The 19,920-nt window shown below is 41.7% G+C and overlaps 1 long non-coding RNA gene across 1 annotated transcript in view; it reads right to left on the bottom strand.

Annotated features, from left to right (window-relative positions):
* LOC145520225 (uncharacterized) overlaps positions 1–19,920 on the bottom strand; it is a 70,967-nt gene that overhangs the window by 33,486 nt on the left and 17,561 nt on the right. The window lies entirely within an intron of this gene.

Raw genomic sequence — 19,920 nt, 5'->3', positions numbered from 1 at the left:
TTGTGTAGTGTACTCTGTCGCATAAATGTTCCATTTTAAGTAGTTTCTTATTTAATGAGACTTATGTTGTTTTCAACCTTTTGCTTTAACAGCAGCTTTACAGTGAATGGCAAAGGTCATTATACAAAGGTAATTTCTGTTTTTGTCAGTATATTGTAGAGAATTTAAAATTTTTGAGATTCTTCGTACAGAGTCGGACACGACTGAAGCGACTTAGCAGCAGCAGCAGCATGCATACTATGCAACAGGTATGAAAGAAGTTCATTTGTGGTCATGACTCTAAAAGTTTATCAGCAAAACAGATAAAATGATGACATTTAGACTAGTATTTCACAAGTCCTCTTCTCATTGTTTCTCACTATTCAGAAACAACTCAAAGACAGTCTTAATAGGGTAATGTCTAAAATTACTGGGAGTAGTAGATCTAGATTTGCCTTTGTGACACTGGAAAATCTTTTTATGGTAAATCAGTCCTTTTGAGCATAGTCCCTTTTCTGCCATGAGTGTGATGTCATTGCAAGGGCATTGTGCATGGGCAAAGACAACTCATTCTTGAATAACCAATGGCAGAGAAGGGTATTGTTTCCACAAAATACCAAACTGACTTGCCTGAAGTCATACTTTGCAAACTTGTAAGAAAGCGTGTCCAAGGAGATGCAGGTGGGAAATTAGAGTTTTGGCCTTTCCTAAATCTAGGCAAGACCTCACAGTGGCCATCAGCTCCAGCCAGTGTATCTCCAGCAAGGAACTGGAAGACTCGAAAAGTCACCTCCCTGAGCATACCCCCTTCTCCTCCTGGTGTCCTCTGCTGACACTGTCTCTTTCCTGACTGATGGAGCAGACTCTCACTGTTCATCTTCCTGCCAAACCCCAAATCCAGGATTCTAGGGTATTTTCAGAAGTCTAAACATAACACTAGTGCTTAAAGCCTTAATAGTAATAACTAAATTGTTATTCTTCAGATAGATTCTAATTTTTCACTAAGCAGAAATTGACTTGATGAACCCTAAAGGCAATACATTTTCTTCTGTGTATACCTGCAAACTGGAGAACATTTGAACATTTTCAAAATCTTACATTCATACTCTGTTGGCACTGGTAGGGGAAGAACTTTTGTGCTGTGTTTCTCTCTTATTGAAGTATCCATTAGCAGACACTAATCTCCCTCTCAGAGGGTCACATCCCTGCAAAGGGAGCCAGTTGTTGTTCTTAGCCAATAAAAAAATGTCTATCCCTCCATCCAATTTATCTTTAAGCTTCTGATTGGTAAAGAATTGTTATGATTTCAGAAAAGGGCCATTTATGTGACTATATTTTAATCCCTCAGAACAGCTTCAAATAAAGATCTCAAGGAGAGAAATACTTGTATTTATTTAGTACAATAAATCTCCTACATATAAAACTTTCTCAATGTGCAAATTTTCGAAGATGCAAACATGCATTTCATCAACAGCAAGCATGAGTGAAATTGCAGCTTAGACTTACGAGCTTACTTCTCTGGGCTTGCAAACAAATTGAACTGGGGGACTCTCAAAAGGGGACTTATTATAATTGTACTTATTACGTTAAAGGAGATAGGCTACAGAAGAAGTGGAAGACGGAAGACAGGCAACAAATTTTAAAGGTTTTTTATTGATTTTTCAATGGATGGGCCTTTTCTTTCTTTAGTGTGCCCAGAAAGTCCTGAGCTTACATTTAAAAACAAAGCTTCAGGCTCATCTCAGCTATTACCAGTTTTCTGTGTGTAAAACTGATATGGCTTGAAGCTCAGTGCTGGTACTAGAGTTGGCTGGAAATTTTCTGTCTTCCATCTGTGGCATGATTCTAGCTGACTTTGGAGCCAAGGTGGTTCAAGTGGCTTAGGACTAAAAAGACATGTTTGAGTTTGTGAATGGATGTTGAACAGTCACTGGCTCTAAACCTGAAAATTCCAGAGTGTGTGCCACCCTTGAAAAAATCTGTCTTCAGACTGATGTGTTTATTGATCCTTTCCCTAAAGGGGCGCTGGGGATTTTTGCCAGAGGCCATATTATAGAATAAAATAAGAGTCAACTATGCTGTGATTTCTCTTGGAATGAACTTATCCAGTAGATATTCCCAATGCAAAGAGCATGATGTTAACTCTTTGGCTTTATCTGCTGTGTTGTCAAAATTCGGTCAGAAAAACAAGACATCATACCACCATGAAATTTCCTGGCTTCCTTAATCAGAGGAGTTCTTGGGGCAGTGGAGGAAAAATTTCTGAAAAGACTCAGTCTCAGTCCTCAAAACTTCCCATGTAGCTGAGTTCGTCAGACTGGCTGACTCTAGACGCGCTTTCTCTAGACATGACAGATTACTGCAAGACCTTTGTGAAAGTGGATGCATTTGTGACCTCTGTTCTGATGTTGGAAGATATTTCTTAACTCCTTAAGAGTAAGGATAAGACTTCTTTTTATCATGGGTCAATAGACAGTGATAGACTCAATGCCAGTTCCATTTTTTAAAAAAAACTCCAGCTTCTGTCCCTTCCTTCCACACAGAGCCCAATTCTAGGAGAACATTCAGAAGAAACACTCAACAAAATAAGGATTTACAAAGAAAATTATAATTTGAAAAGATATATGCACCCCAATGTTCATAGCAGCATGATTTACAATAGCCAACATACGGAAACAATCTAAATGTCCATCAACAGATGACTGAAGAAGATGTAATACATATATACAGCGGAATACTACTCAACCATATAAAGAATGAAACAATACCATTTGCAACAACATGGATGCAACTAGAGATTATCATACAGAGTGAAGTAAGTCAGAAAAAGAAAGACAAATACCAAATGATATCACTTACATGTGGAATCTAAAATAGAACACAAATGAACTTATCTACAAAACAGAAACAGGCTCATAGAGAACAGATTTGTGATTGCCAAGGGAGAAAGGGGCGTGGAGGAAGGATGGATCGGGAATTTGGGATTAGCGGATGTAAACTATTATATATAGAATGAGTAAACAACAGGGTCCTACTATATAGTATAGGGAATTATATTCAATATCCTGTACTAATTCATAACAGGAATGTGTATGAAAAAATACATATATGTATAACTGCATGGAGATCAAACCAGTCAATCCGAAAGGAAATCAGCCCTGAATATTTATTGGAAGGACTGATGCTGAAGCTGAAGCTCCAATTCTTTGGCCACCTGATGCAAAGAACTGACTCATCAGAAAAGACCCTGATGTTGGGGAAGATTGAAGGCAGGAGGAGAAGGGAATGACAGAGGTTGAGATAACCATCACTGACTCGATGGAATTGAGTTTGAGCAAACTCTGGGAGATGGTGAAGGACAGGGAAGCCTGGTGTGCTGCAGTCCTTGGGGTGGGACATGACTGAGCAACTGAACTGAACTGATAACTGAGTCACTTTGCTGTACAGCAGAAATTAATACAACATTGTAAATTGAGTTAATTTCAATCAAATAAACTTTTAAAAAGTAAAATATGTATTTAGAGAAGAGAAATAGCCCAACTGCATATTTTGGGGGTCATTAAAAGCAGAAAGTCAAAAGCTGATCTGTAGCATTTAACTTTAAAACGTACCTGTTTTGTCAGTAACCCAGCGAGCTTATGTTGATGTGTATGATTAGAGAAAATCATGAGCTTTCATTTGGAGGAGTTCATTACTGAGTTAAGATAAAATCTCAACCTTTCAGAAAATTTAAAGAATGCTGGCATAGTTTTAGTTGTTAGTTTTCCATAATTTTTATACTAAGTTAAGACTGTAAAGTTGACATGCACTGTCATTATCCTAATTGTCATCCTAGCCAGCGCCATATTGGATAGGTATTCTGCCTCTAGCGGTTTTAAAATACTGTCTCATGTCTGGAAATTGGTACAAGTTCCTACATGATCATATTTTTAAATAGTCACTTAACTCTATTTTCTTGGGTTTGCACTAGTGAGGGAGGAGAGAAGTACACGGTTTAAAATTTAATCATTACATACACAGTTTCAAGGTTGGGGGGGAGCAGGATATAGAAAGAATACTGATAGATGGTTGTACTTTCACAAGATGTAAATACACACACTTTGACTCACAATCCAGACAAACATGTGTATTGTAATGCGCCAGATTGTACATACAGTGAGTGAGGTGTAATTTTCCTCTAAGCAGTGTGGCCCTTTTCCTTTCTTTCTCTTCCTTCTTCCCTCCTTTCTTTCTCTCTCTTTCTTTCTCCCTCTCCTTCTCTCTTTCCCCCTCTTTCCCTCCCTCTCTCCCTCTGTCTCTCTCTCACCTTTCCTCTCTCCCTTCCACTCTCCCTGCCTTCCTTCCTTTCACGCAAAATGAGCTCATCTCACAAAAATGATCTCTTCTTACAAATCATGTTTTCTGGGGGGCAGAAAACGTATGCTCTCTATTCCCAAGGCATCTTAATTTCCTTTCCACTGGACGAGATTGTCAGTTCTCCTGGAAGTGAAAGATTTCTCATCCAGGGGTTGCTCAGGCTAGACACTCATGTTGTGTTTTGAATAGTCAGTGATTGAGAAAAATATTTCCAGTCAAAAGGAAATAACACAGGTAGACTCCTGAAGGTTGAGATGAGATGAGCATCACTAAAATAGGTTCATATGATAGATATTGTCATTTTTTGTTACTTAAATATGTGTCATGGTGTCTTCCTCCAATGGCTCACTTAGATCTGTCTCATTCTTTGCACTGGTTGCATCACTGGTATGGTCTGAATATTTGTGTCCCCTCCAAATTCATATGGCATGAATAATGAAAATCTTTAGTTACACCCATGCTGCTGCAAATGGCATTGTTTCATTCTTTTATTTGGTTGAGTAGTATTCCACGTGTATATGTATAGTATTCCATTGTATATATCTACCCGCCAAGGATAGTTTGGGGTTTGGGGTTTGGGAAATATGCATAGGCCATGAGGGTGGAGGATTCAGAAATGGGGTTTAAATTCCCTTATGAGGAGACCCTACAGAGCTTCTGAGCCCTTTCTGCCATGTGAGGACACAATGAGGAGTCTGCCATTAGGAAGGGAGAACTCACTTGACTGTGCGGGCACCCTTATCTCAGACTTCCAGCGTCCAGAACTGGGAGAAGTAAATTTCTGTTGTTTGTAGGCTACCCAGTCCTCTGGTATTTTGTTACAACAACTCTGAGTGGACTAAGACACACATCACTGCATTGTGTGGACATGCTGCCAAAATTTAGGTACCCTATTCTCTATTACTAGACATGTAGGCTGTTTTCAGTTGTTATCAACACTTGCCCAATCATTCTCTTAAGACATATCCCTTGCAGGGAAATTTCTGGGACACAGAATACCCGTATCCTAAATATATCTTTATGTATATTGCCAATTGTTTTCCAGAAAGATGCACGAATTTATACCACCCAATATATGTGAAAGGCCATTTCTTTGCATTCTTGAAACTCTGAATGCTTTGAATCATTTTCATGTGTGTCACTTATTTCAGTGATGACTTTTTTTCTTTAAATTTTCTTTTCTAGATTACTAATGAGATTGTGCCCCTTTTTACATGTTGATTGCAGGTTTGTGTTTTTCCTCTAGAGAATTTACCATTTTGGAAATTTGCTTATTTTTAGATTAGAATATTATCTTTTTTATTGTTTAATGGGAACATTTTACTGCTATATACGCTGCTCATATTTCTCTCAACTTGACATTTCTCTTTTAACTTTGCTTATAGACCCTGTCACTGTATCTAAGTTTTAAATTTTTATGAAATCAATCCTCAAAGCATAAAAATAAAAAATAGCTTTCTGTTATGAAAGATTGCAAAATTGACCTGCTTTTCCTTTCTTGTATCCACATCCTTTGCAACTTGTGGCTTCTTCTACCAAGAGGTGGCACCTGTTTCTCCTCTGTGACCTGCATTGGCCAATGGAAAGCAGCAGAAATGACAATGCACACCATTTGCTCTCTGTCTTGAAACCTCACCCCTGCCAAGTGAAAAATCCAGGCTAGTGTACTGAAAGATAAGAGATGTGTGTCCTCATCCGGGCACGTATCCGGCCAAACCAGCAGACACGTGAGTAAGACCATGCTAGAGAGACAGCCCCTAGCCCACCTACCTGTTGACTGCAGACTCATGAACAAGCCCAGTTGAGATCAGCCACACTGGGCTCAGATCAGCAGAACTGCCCAGATGACCTGCTTTAATTGTATGATAGTAGCTAAGATTTGCGGCAGTTTGCTATGAGGCAGAGCTTCTCTGGTGGCTTAGACAGTAAAGATTCTGCAATGCAGGAGACCCAGGTTTAATCCCTGGGTCAGGAAGATCCCCTGGAGAAGGGAATGGCTACCCACCCCAGTAACCTGCCTGGAGAATTCCATGGACAGAGATGCCTGGTGAGCTATAGTCCATGGGATCACAGAGTCGGACACAACTGCATGACTAACACATTGGCAGTAACTGATTCTTAAGTCTATTTTCTTCTAACACTAGCTTTTATTTTGGATTTTCTGTCTGGAACTCTTTAATCTGTATAAAGCTTATTTTTGTGTGTGGGGTGAGGTAGTTACAGGGTATTTATTTCTTTTACTAAATGGATCACTCATTTTCTCAACACTTTGTTGAAGTATCTTTCACCAGTGATTTGAAATGTCATGGTTTTCATTTAACTAAATTCCCATGTGCACAAGAATTTGTTTCTGGATTCTCTAATAAGTTCCACTGCCTTATTTTCTTATATCTGTGCCAATAATGTAATGCTTAATTTCTTAATTTTAGAGTATGACTTGATATCTGGAGTCCTCCTAGGAAATAACGTAGGAAACCAATTATTAGAATTCCGGAGGAGGGATATTGTCTTAAATACTTCTGTATTCCCTGTAGGTTCCAGCTAACTTTGTGGACATGATGGTGATTGCAAAATATTTTTTGAAAGAGGAAACGTTTGGTCTTTTGTATTGTAAATCTGTGGCTTTCAATATGCCAGAAGTAAATTTGGGAGTCTGTGGTTTACAAAGATGATATTTATGGTCATTATCCCTTTTTGTCTTCACAAGGCTATAAGCTTTAAGGTTAGCATCTGAGAGAGGCTATATCATCATGGTGATGGAGGAAGAAGGAAAAAGAAGAGGAGGGGGAGGAGGAGAGAGAGAAAGCTGACATTTTCTGAGTGTTTACTTTGTGTTAGAGTCTATACTAAACACTATAAATGTCTTGCCTTATTTAACCCTCATAACAGTTCTAGGAGGTTAGTATTATTTATATATATATATACATATATATTTATATATATTATATATATATATTTGTATAGTTTTCAGAAGAGAAGGTGGAATTCAGAGAAGTTAAATAACTAGCTCAAAGCCACACAGTAAGTGAGACAGTCAAAATTCCAAATGAAAATGAATATAGGAAATAAAACACAAAATCACTGAAAGAAAATACTCTTAAAGTTTAGCAGCTGTTTTCTCCAGACAGTAGGATTGTGATGATTTCCTTTTTTTTTTCCTTATTACTTTTTCTGTTGCCCAGCTTTCCTGCAAGGAGCACATATTATTTTAGTAAGCATAAAATATAAATAATATAATAGTAAAGTACTAGATGGCAGAGTAGTAAAGAATCCACCTGCCAATGCAGGAGATGTAAGAGACGCGAGTTCAGTCTCTGGGTCAGCAAGATCCCTTGGAGGAGGCGATGGCAACCACTCCAGTATTATTGCCTGGAGAATCCCATGGACAGAGGAGCCTGGTGGGCTACAGTCCACGGGGTCACAAAGAGTCCGACACGACTGAGCACAGCACAACAACACAACAACACAAATAACTCCTAAAAAGAAGACCCTTTCATCGTTGGAGCCTAGTGCGAATTCTTCAAGAAAATGATAAATCAAATGATTCTTTTCACCCAGCCTGGCTTGGTCAGTTACCAAGTTAGGAGAAGGCAGCAGGGACCCCTTCTCCCTGCTGCCATATTATTAGCCAGCCTGCTCTGGCATTCTCTCCTGCGTGCACTTTCCACGGGACCATTCCACTCCTGCCTAAGATCCTGCCTTTGGACTACCGTCTAGTCATTACCTTTATAAAGAGTAGAAACAAATCATTGAAGGATTGTCTTTTTTAGTAAAGCATTAGATAATAAACAGCTGATGAAGGGACTTCCCTGGTCATCTGGTGGCTAGGACTCCGTGCTCCCAGTGCAGGGGGCTGAGGTTCATTCAGCCTCTGGTTAGGGAACCAGATCTCACACACTGTACGAAAAGACCGATTTATAAGGCACAGCCAAATAAATAAATAAGTATTAAAAAATAATAAAAAATTTTAAAAAGGCAAATAGCCACTGAAAAATTTTGAAAGGCATAAAAAGGATTCACTTTTGTCCCTTATTTCTATTTCTGCTCCTTAAGTCCTCTATTGCCTAAGTGTGAACAAGTGATGGATGTTGGTCCAACCTGGCCACATTCATTTTATTGTTATGGTAGAGAAAAAAGGGTGGGGTTATGAGTATAAAGACAAAGGAGATGACTTAAATTTGCTCCAGCGTTAAAGTACTTCAGAACTTCTGAAAATAGGGGGAAATAGGGGAAAAAATGGAAGAAAGAAAAAAGAAGTGAAACAAATAGAAGTCATAAAGCCAGAGAGAGGAATAAAATTAAGTTTATTGGTAGATCTATTCAATATGAATGGACTAGATTCTCCTATTAAAAGACTAATACTGGCATTTTTTATTATAAAGACTACCCATAAAGTTTACGGAGAAAGAAAATAAAGGACTGAATAAATATATAGCAAATATACAATTGCCTCTCTTCCTTCCTCTTTATTTGTATCAAGCAAGATGAAATTTATGGTTAAAAAGTCCCAGGTCAGAAAAACTGACAGAATATTGAGCTGCAACCCTATGACAGCAAATGTAAACATCTGGAGAGATGGGAGTTTTTCTTTTTCTTTTTTGGTAACAACTACTTACACTTTTGTTGAACAAAATATAAAATATTATATTATAAAAATAAATCCTGAGATGATCCAAGAAGCCACTTTGAAGTGAATCACTTAAATGTAAGAATAATATTGCTCTGCAGCATTAAGATTCTAACTTGATTCGTTGTAAGCATGCGTAGTAAAAGTAAAAATTAAAATTGAAAGATGACACATTCTAAGAACAGAAGTAGAGTAGACAGAGTGGTACATCTTCAAAGTAAGCAGAAGAGAACAAATAAAAACTGAAAACAAACAGAACTCAACCCCAAAAAGTGTAAGAAAGGAGAGACAAACACAGAAACTGCAAAGTTTAAGATAGAAAAAGCCTACATTCACTTATTCAACAATTACACTATGGAGTGCCTGCTAAAAACCACATACTATTTTAGGAACCAGGGATATGGCAATAAAAGAAAAAACAAAAAAAACAGAAAAAGACCTGCTCCCACGAACCTTCTATCAGTTAGTGGGACATAGATGGGCCAGATAGGTGAATGAATCACATGTGGTATGTGTTATGACAGCAAGCACAAGACAAATAAGCGCAATGGATGTGTTAAGGATAGTCTCACCAGGAAGGTACTGATAGTATTCAAAACATTATGAGGGAAATAAGGACTTGAACGATGTGAACATATGGAGGGAACAACATTCGGACAAGGGAACAGCAAGGGCAGATATCCTGAGGCGAGCATGTGCTTGGGGAGGCCACAAAGAGCACAGGAGGGCAGGAAGAGAGAAGAGAAGGACTGGATCAGACAGGACCTTGTGGGCCACTTGAAAGACGTGACATTTATGCTGAGTAAAATGGGTAACTGGAGGATTTTTTGAGAAGAGGGGGACGATCTGACTTATTATTTTTTTAGGAGGATCACTCTAGATGCTGTGATGCAAACACAATAAAAGAGGGAAAAGCAAAGGCTGGTTGGGTGGGTGGTACAGCTGTAACTAGGACAAATGCAAGTGAAGGGGGTGAGAAGGGCTGGGGAGTCTGGAGAGAGATGGAAGGTGGAGTCCACGAGATTTGCTGATAAATTATATGTGTGATGAGTCAAGGATGTCTCCAAAGTTTTCGGCCTGAACAAATATCTCAGCAGTGGTAATGAATGCAAATACAATAGACTTTCATTGAAAAGGCAATGATTGTTGGCTGTTTCCAACAGCATATAAAATATAACCAAACAGAAAGGTTAAAACTTAAGACGAAAAAAATTATAAGATAAATATTGAAAGACATTGGGCATGGCTATAATAATGCCAGAGAAAAGAGAAATTCGCTCTCTTAATCTCTACCTCCTCCAGCTTTCTGTTTCGAGTTTTTGAATCCAATCTTCCTAAAGGGGACTGTTTCTGTAGCGATAAGGATGTCACACCCTCATTTGGACACACCTACTGTGCCTTTTACATAAGTACTATGTAAAAAATATTTTAAGGATCCCCTGGAGAAGGAAATGGCTACCCACCCCAGTATTCTTGCCTGGAGAGTTCCATGGACAGAGAAATTCTCCAGACAAGAATCCTGGTGGGCTACAGTCCATGGGGTCACAAAAGAGTCAGACATGACTGAGCAACTAAACAACAACAGTCCCTTTTATATAAGTACTATGTAAAAATATGTTTAATATTCTCCATCTGCTGATTTCTCCTCCATCACAAATTATTAATTTGGGAAGAATGGGGCTGTTCATCTCTAAGATGACACCAAGTAAAGTTGTTGCTTCTTTCAATTTCACCTCTTCCAAGGTAACACAACAACGATTTTGTATGAGAGGTGGAAACACCAAGGGATCAGGTTCTGTTTCTCCTAAATAAGACTTTTCTCTGTAGTGCAGAGCAATGCTGCCAAACACAAGGCACTCCCTTTGGACCAGTTGCATCTGGGTTTGGTCAAAGCACAGGGAGCAGGCCGCACTTGGCTCTGACAACTTGGGAATTTTTTATGAAAGGAAAAAACATCAAGAGAAGCCTGCAGGGTGACACACTGGCCAAGGGCCAGCTGGGAACGACGGCTCCCTCAGCTCACTGAGCCCTTTGAAGCTCACCTGCCCTTGGAGATAACAATGGCATATATCTCATATTTAAAAGTAATTGCAATTATAAATTTAACTTACTTGTCATAGTTCCAAGTCCATAATAAATGCATTGTAAATATTATCTGCTATTATTACTGAACAAGTACAACCTCTAACGAACTTATTTCATTTATTTTTGAGAAGCAATGTCCTTAGTAAAAGTTAGCATGTATTTATGAATTGTTTTCTCCTCCATCAAAGAGCTAGGAACTAAGGACTAGAAATACGTAAAAGCTTAAAACTGAGGACACAGCACCAAGTGAAGAATCCGCAAAAAAGATGATAGACCCCTCTAAAATTATCAAGTAAGTCAATAAGAAAATAAAAACTTAATTCTCTACAACTTTTTCCAAGTCATAATTATGTTTTAAAGTCAGGAGGCTCTGCTCAATACTGAACATTAATGTTTATTTTAGCAACAGAAATTAGTACAGTATTGTACCACAATGAAGGCTTGTACAAGTTCTGTCCCTACCGTTCAGAGTCCCTGCATGACTCGTACCTGCCAAGCTATGGATGCCCTGCATGCTGCACTGCTGGTCCCTTTCCTTCCTGTTGATGGTGCAGAAGCCTCCTTACAGAGGCCAAAGCCTACCCACACAAGTTTCCTAGTTATCCCAAATTTCCCACCTATCCACAGCGTCCATTCTCCAGCGTTAGCTCTGATAACATCATGTGAGCAGTTTGTTAAGTACAGATCCCTGGCCTTCAGCTCTAGACACTGGATTTAGTAAATTGATGGAACATGTGTGCTCAGTTGCTCAGTCATGTCTGACTTTGTGCAACCCCACAGACTGTAGCCCACCAGGCTCCTCTGTCCATGGAATCCTCCAGGCAAGAATATTGGAGTAGGTTGTCATTTCCGTCTCCAGGGGATCTTCCCAACCCAGGAACTGAACCCAGGTCTCCCGCCCTGCAGGCAGATTCTTTACCAACTGAGCTACAGGGAAGCCCTCCATGGATGGAGAATGGGACTGTGGTTTGTTTGTTTGTTTGTTTTTACCAGATTATCTGGGAGATTTTCGTAAAAGTGATCCAGTGACCAGCCTTGGAGAAATACTGCTTTAAGAATAGTGTACATCTTTGCTACTCAAAGTGGTGGAGGAGTGGGCACAAACCAGTAGCATCTGCAGTGTATGGAGTTGGTCAGAAATGCAGAATCTACCACCCAACCTGAGAACTTCTGAATTAGAATCTGCCTAGCAACAAGATCACCCGGCAATTCCTGTGCACATTACAGTTTGAGGGGCGATGACTGGCTCACACAGAAGAAGTACGTCAACCTGTATCTGAGTAAGAATTTTATCATTGCTTTGAGGCTTTAATCAGATTTTAAGGTTCTTACTGTATTATATGCAGCCAGGAATTCTCTGATTACATTATCTTCTCAAGACCTTGAAGATTTCTCACTGTGATCATTTTATCCTTCCTTTTACAAAATCATCTTGAGAAGTTGCTGGCTCATCAGGAGAAGAATGTGCTATTTTCAATTTGGTAGAATTTACTTAATGCTATATTTTACATATATGCAGTTCAGGCTCTTTCTAAATTCACACATTTGATTTGTTTGCTTGTCAACCTCCAAACCAATACCTCATCTCATCTGATGAAATTAGGAAGGTGCTCTGTTGTCCAAGGGATGAAATGTCTCATCTGCTGGGAACAGACTGAGCTGTTTGGCCGAGGGAAGCTGAAACATCTGTTTTAGGCATGATCCATCCTGTTGGCTGAGCTGAGTCAGCGGGGGCGTTTAGGATGAAGCTTGGGTCTTCATCAGAAGACATTGCTAGGGTCAGCAAGGATATTTGCAATGGAATCCAGGACACACCCATAGGGAATAAATACACACATGAAGAAATGATTATATACTAGTTGGGCTAGAAAGGCCCACAGGCTGGCTCGGGTTCTGACTTTTATTTCATTCATTTTTTTTCTTATTCATTGGAAATAGACTTAGTATTTTGGGAAGAAAACTTTTACTATTGGGAATAATCTGGAAGAATAAAGAGGGCAGTTGAGACAGTGAAAGGAGACTGGAAAGATAATATAATGTAATCTGGTGATGGACAGGGAGGCCTGGCTTGCTGTGGTTCATGGGGTCGCAAAGAGTTGGACACGACTGAGTGACTGAACTGAACTGAATCTGACTTTTGTTCCAAAGGCATTGGAGATACTTCGTGTATTTTGATCAGTGAATAATTTCCTTAGAAATAAAATGATATTTGGCACTTTGCTCCTCTACCCCATTTAAAATTCTCCTCACTCTCACCAAGTGGGTTATGGGGAAAACTCAAGAGGCCAAAGTGATGAGCAAACGTAACGGCTGCAGTGCTTCAGAGACTGGTGATGTTTGCAAGTCTGGGCCACCTACTCATGGAACTTATTTGAGCAACTCCCCTCTTGAACCTGATCTTGAATGTACCATTTCTACAGTATGATATGTTGCTGCTGCGTCCATAGGGACCTTATGATTCAGTGGACTTGACTGCTCATGTCCACTCAGCTCATGACTGGGGCACCTCTCTTCACTAGAACCCTTCTCTTTCCCATTGAGAGCTCTGCATCCAATATGAATTGTCTTCTAGACAAATATAGTTATTGCCCTTTTTTCTTATGAAAGGAACAATAAAAAATACACAAATTTGGCTAGGCAGAGTAGGTGGTGGGGGTTTAGTCGCTAAGTAGTGTCTGACTCTTGTGACTCCATGGACTGTAGCCTGCCAGGCTCTTATCCGTGGTACTCTCCAGGCAAGAATACTGGAGTGGGTTGCCATTTCCTTCTCCAGGGGATCTTTCTGACCCAGGAATTGAACCAAGGTCTCCTGAACTGCAGGCAGACGCTTTACTGACTGAGCTATGAAGGAAGCCCTAAGGATAGTACACCCTCGAGGCGAGAGGGCGGGCTGATCCCAAAGGAGAGGCCGAATGTTTATATGAGATGGCAGGTCAATAAGGTAGCTTATGCAACTATGAGCTAGTCATTGACAGAGTTATGATGGGCACAGCCCCCACCCATGACATGCTGGGAGTTCCAGGCAGGGAGGGTGACCAGGTTCAGGGTAACAAATGAGGATGGAATTTGGGGGAGCAGGTGAGGCAGCGGTAGAGAGTGAGGAACACTATAGAAACAGAGAGGCAGGCACTCGCCAGGAGGAGCTAGCAGTCAAAACTCTCAAGTCCAGTGGGAGGGGTGAACTTGAGTCTGGTCCATTAGAGACAGTCATGCAAGTGGTTGAGTCCAAGTCTCCTTCCCATTTAATCCCTTAACTCTATACGATCCTAAATAATCTGAAGCATTATGAAATGTGTAATTTCTAAGTCCAAATTTCTAGAGAATTTTTAAAATAACTAATTTGGGAAAAAGGGACAGTCCTGAGCCCAGGGTCCCCAGACAGGGGAAGTCACCTAATAGCTCTTGAGGGAGGAAACAGATTTTAAAATTACCGACAGTCAGCCTTATAGCCAACCTATACTCAAAAATAGATGACTTACTTTCCAGGCTGAAGGAAGCAATTTCTGGGATATGTTTTCAGGGCCAGCAATCTCTCCCACCAAAGGGAGTCACAGGTCTGGGCCCCAGACACTTAGCTACTCCATAAAACAGATCTTCAGAGGCCAAGTGACCTGTTACTAGGGGGAGAGGACACTCAGGGGAACAGGGACAGACTTCTCCTCAACACTGTTAGCTTGTTGGGGGCGGAACTGGCCCTCAAACATGGATTTAGGACGCTGGGGTGTTCTTTGTGCCCAGGCAGCTGCAGGCCCCACCTACACATGGAAGCACACACACACACACACACACACACTCTCTCTCTCTCTCTCTCTCGCATCCTCCTCCCCATCTCCACTGTGCTTCCAAAGCCAGTGGTTTAGGTTTATACCCCCCCCCCCCCGCCTATTGTTCAGATCCCTGTGCGATAGAGTCTTGTGTTAAACCATCACCTATTTCACCAGAACCCTTGCGTGTCACCTGGAGGACTTATTAAACTGTAGATTACTGGGCTCCCCACCCCGACTCTGGACCCTGGAACCAGTTCTGATTCAATAAGGCTGCAGTGAGGCCCTAGAATTTGCAATTCTAAATGATTCCCTTGTGAGGAGGCTGCTGCCAACCTGCAAGCCAACCACCCTCTGAGAGCCAGGATGAGGCTGGCTGTTCATTCATTCATTCAACAAGTATCTGCTGAGGTTCTGCTCTGTGTCACATGCTGCACTAGGTCCGGGGATCAAACAATGAAAAGAGAAATGGAGTTCATAGTCTAGATGGATAGATGGATGTGAAATACTTGCATGCATACTTATATAATTACAGTCTTAATGAGGAAAATTACTGGATATCATGTCAACCAGTAACAAGGGACTTAAGGATATCAGGGAATGAATCCCTAAGAGAGTGACATTTCAACTAAGTTCCAAGGGAAACATTTATGTTTTTCATTCATTCATTCACAATGCCTGTTCAAGAAAATATCTGCATTGAAAATAACCTTCATGAAATATCCTTAAGCTTTAAAAAGTGCCCACCAATCTCTTGGTATCTACTTTCTGTTAATGAGAATGTTTTTCCCAAGGAACCTGATTTCAGTTTCAGCTGATATGTTATTGAAAAAGCTAGTGAAGAGTCTGGGCTTCCCTCACAGCTTAAGCGGTAAATCATCTGCCTGCAATGCGGGAGACCTGCTTTCGATTCCTGGGTCAGGAACATCCCCTGGAGAAGGAAATGGCAACCCACTCCAGTATTCTTGCCTGGAGAATCCCACGGACAGAGGAGCCTGGTGGGCTACAGTCCATGGGGTCGCAAGAGTTGGACACGACTTAGGGACTTAACCACCACCACCACCAGTGAAGAGTCGGGGAGTCTGAGAGAGGAGCTAAGAAGGCGGTGGGACCTTGGGCGCTGCATTGGCTGAGCCACGTGGCAGATCTGGTACCAGAACCAGTGGTAGAAGTCTAGGAGGCAGTCCCAGAAGTGGGCCAGTGTTGAGGAGGAGACTGTCCCTGTGCCCCCTGAGCGTCCTCTTCCCCTAGTAACAGTCCTAGAGGTTAGTCCCAGCTTTCCTTTCCACAGGTGAGTAAGCCACGTCCCAGGAGGCCACAGACTCACCAGGCACAGTCTCAGTTGAAGCCGAGACCCCAGCCCTGCCTTGCAGGTCCCTGCTGCTCGCCCCAGAAATCTGTGAGTGGGAGGAAGTTTCCATTGCAGTCACTGGCAAGTGGAGAAAGGCCCCAGGTAGGAAAACACGCCAACGCTGAGGCAGAGCCTGAAAGGATGCTGGGGACCAGAGAGAAGGTGGGGTTAATAAGAGGGTGGCACCAGTGACAGGGTGGGGCCAGTAAGAAGGTGGAGCCAGTGAGGTGTGGAGCCAATGAGGGGAGGGGCCAATGAGAGGGTGGAGCCAGTGAGGGGTGGAGCCAGTGAGGGTGGGGCCAGTAAGAAGGTGGAGCCAGTGGGAGGGTGGAGCTGGTGAGGAGTGGAGCCAGTGAGGGGCGGGGCCAGTGAGTGGGTGGGGCCAGTGAGGGTGGGGTCAATGAGGAGGTGGAGCCTGTGAGAGGGTGGGGCCAGTGAGGGGGTGGGACCAGCGAGGAAGTGGAGCCAGTGAGAGGGTGGAGCAAGTGAGAGTTGGGGCCCGGAAGCACTTTGTCTCAAAATGTATGGAGAACAAATGAAGCATTTTAAACAGAAGTGTGGCAAACCTAGCTGTGAGATATGAAACAAGTCACCTAATGTTTCCAATACTCTTGTTATCTGGAAGAGACAGCTATTCCACCTATTGGAGAACCTGGAAATTCTTAACTGAGATTAGCAGTCATAGAAAACAATAAATATGCGCATAGGAGACCATTCTAACAGGACTCTCTGTATCAGCAGAATTGGGTCCCCTCACTAACTAGCAGGTCACCTTTCTGGTACTATTTCTTCACCTACATACAATAAGACATATTAGAATCCTGACGTGAGATGAAAAAAAAGAAACTATTTCTAATTATTATTTTTTAACTTTTTGCTCTTCAATGGAGGAATCAGGCCAGACAGCTGCAGAGGAAAAAGATGTTTAAAAACACATTTTGTGGATAAAGTATATTTTCCTTTTCCTGGTTCCTTTCAACCTGTGTTTTTAGTTTGACCCTGGAGGTGAAGCATAACTGGATGTACACTGGTTTCTTAGGCTAAGCCCCTCAAACAGGCCAGTGCCTGGAACACCTGCTGAGAAATGGAAGGGAAGGGGGCTGCAGCCAGCGGTCCCTCAGCTTCCATCCCCTGAAAAGACAGGCCAAGTTTTCTGTTCCTTAGCCAGTAGTGACATGAGCTCAGCTCACCATGTAAAGTACTTTTTCAAAAATCATGTATGCCCTCCACCGAATATGATTAGGCAGTCTTCAAAAGTTCAGAAAAGGTCCAGGTAAGAGTTTAAATTTGCTCAGGGCTAACACATGGCCCACATCGGTTCCATTAGTGAGACAGTTTAAACTCACTTGGCAAACTAGGTTAATGACTAACTGAGTTAAGTGACTCAGATAAAACCCCCACATCTTACCTGTGGTCATCTTGGCAGTGCTGTTCCCAGGGCTATGCTTCATCTTAAACTAGTACCTTAGACCTTTGACTACCTCTGTCTCAGAGTTTGAATTGCCTTCTGTTTCTTTTTGAGATCTTCATGAAATAAGGAGCAGATATAACACAATTTTACCCATTTTTATGAATAGTGAAAGAGTTCCCAGAAGCTACTACATAAGTGGTATATTGGATGACCTGATTTAGGGTGTGAGCCAAACCCCATCGGTCCCAGTCAACTCACCCTGGACCAGTTGCTCTACCTGCCTCTGGACAAAAACATGCCATCATTACCTTCGGAAGAGGAAGGGAAGAGGGGATGAGGGGGAGGCAGAAGAGAAAAGGCAGGGAGGAGCGGGCAGAAGGTAAAGCTGAGCTGTGATGCTGTCTTAATGGGGCCTTAGTTGACCCCAGAATTTTGAAGCTGGGATGACTCTTCCAGGTTTTCCAAGTTGAGGTCAGGGATCAGGGTTTTGTTCGCCTACATCTATCAGCCATTGGATGCTGGTCTCCTCAGGAAGCAGGTGTGGCCTTGAGCAGGTGGCTCTCTGCAGGGTCCAGCCCTCTGGGCTGCTGAGAGCTTAGGGAGTTGGTCAGTAGCATTCCAGGAGCTGGGACTAAGTTCTCCGTCCTGGGTCAGGGCATCCCAGGCGTAGGGCTGAGGAAAAAGAGCACAGCCCTTAGCTGGGAGAGGATTGGCACCCCTGGCAGACATGCAATGCCAGCTCCTTCATGGTGGGTGCCTTTGAGTTTCCTTGAAGATGCCCTCTAGAAGCCCTCCTTGCAGTTCTTTGCACTGACAAGGCTCTCAGTCTGGCTGCTTGTGGTTCCCACGCAAACCTGGCATTTGGTTGTTCACCTTTCTGTTGGGATCCTTGGCCCTTCCAGCTTCTCCACTTCACCATTTTTTTTTCCTTCAAGTTTCTTGGCCTTGGGCCAGAAGCTTTAAGAAAGCCTTGTGCCTAAGGATCACCTAAGGATTCTGTTATGTATGTAGATGAACTTCTCTTAAACAAGAAAAGATGCTCAACTGCATTTCACATTTATAAGAGAAGTACAGATCGAAACTACAAGATACCGTTTCTAGTCCATCAAAATGACAAACATCTGACAATGTGGTATAACACTGTAGGAGAAATAGACCCTCACGTGTTGTTGGTTTTGTCCCTGTGCAGAGATATCTGGCCATAGCTAACAGAACTACAGGCACCTTTACCCTTTGACCCAGAAACTCCGCTTCTGATAATATGTCCCACAGAGACACCTGCACACATAATAAAAGATGTACGCAGACATATCATTTATTGTGGCATTGTTTGCAATAGCAAAAGACTGGAAATAACACAAGTAGAAAGCAATAAAAAAACTCTTTATTATTGGTTGATCCACACATTGTATAGTTGATCCACACAATGTATGGTTGATCCACACAATGCAATATTAGGTAGTATAGAAAAAAATAATGGGAATACCTATCCACACACTCCAAATACGAAGAGATCTTCAGGATATGGTTTCAAATTTAGAAAATTCAAAAGGTTGCATATATATGTATATGACACAGGCACGTTAGCATGTTACTTGGTACATAGTAGAGGACTCTTTAGAGTCCTTTAGACTGCAAGGAGATCAAAGGAGTCAATCCTAAAGGAAATCAACCCTGAATATTCATTAATGCTGAAGCTGAAGCTCCAATACTTTGGCCACCTGATTCAAAGAGTCGACCCATTGGAAAAGACCCTGATGCTGGGAAAGATTGAGGGCAAGAGAAGAAGAGGGTGACAGAGGATGAGCTGGTTGGATGGCATCACTGACTCAATGGACATGTGTTTGAGCAAACTCTGGGAGAGACTGAAGGATAGGGAAGCCTGGTGTGCTGCAGTTCATGGGGTCGCAAAGAGTTGGACGCGACTTAGCAACTGAAAAATAACAAAAGACAATAAAAAATGTTAGGTTAAAAAATGTGAAGTTTCCCTCAGCAGTGAGCTGAATAGTCTTGTTGAAATGTTTGTGTAGGGCTACAGTTGTGGATAAAGCTCCAAATACACACATTCATATACACACATGTGTATACATATATGGATATATATATATATATATTATATGCACACGTCTGAATACAAACACATATAAATATACATGCATCTAGACACACATGTGGGATTCCCAGATGACTCAGTGATAAAGAAGTGCCTGCCACTGACAATGAAGGAGATACAAGTTCAATCGCTGGCCTGGGAAGATCCCCTGGAGAAGGAAATGGCAATCCTCTCTAGTATTCTTGCCAGGAGCATCCCATGACTGAGGAGCCTGGTGGGCTATAGTCCATGGGG

This window comes from Giraffa tippelskirchi, chromosome 9, assembly GCF_054371585.1.
Source record: "Giraffa tippelskirchi isolate mGirTip1 chromosome 9, T2T-mGirTip1v1.2.pri, whole genome shotgun sequence".
In the NCBI taxonomy this organism is placed as follows: domain Eukaryota; kingdom Metazoa; phylum Chordata; class Mammalia; order Artiodactyla; family Giraffidae; genus Giraffa; species Giraffa tippelskirchi.
Note: the sequence above shows the minus strand (reverse complement) of the source record. Positions and strands in the feature narration are given on the sequence as shown.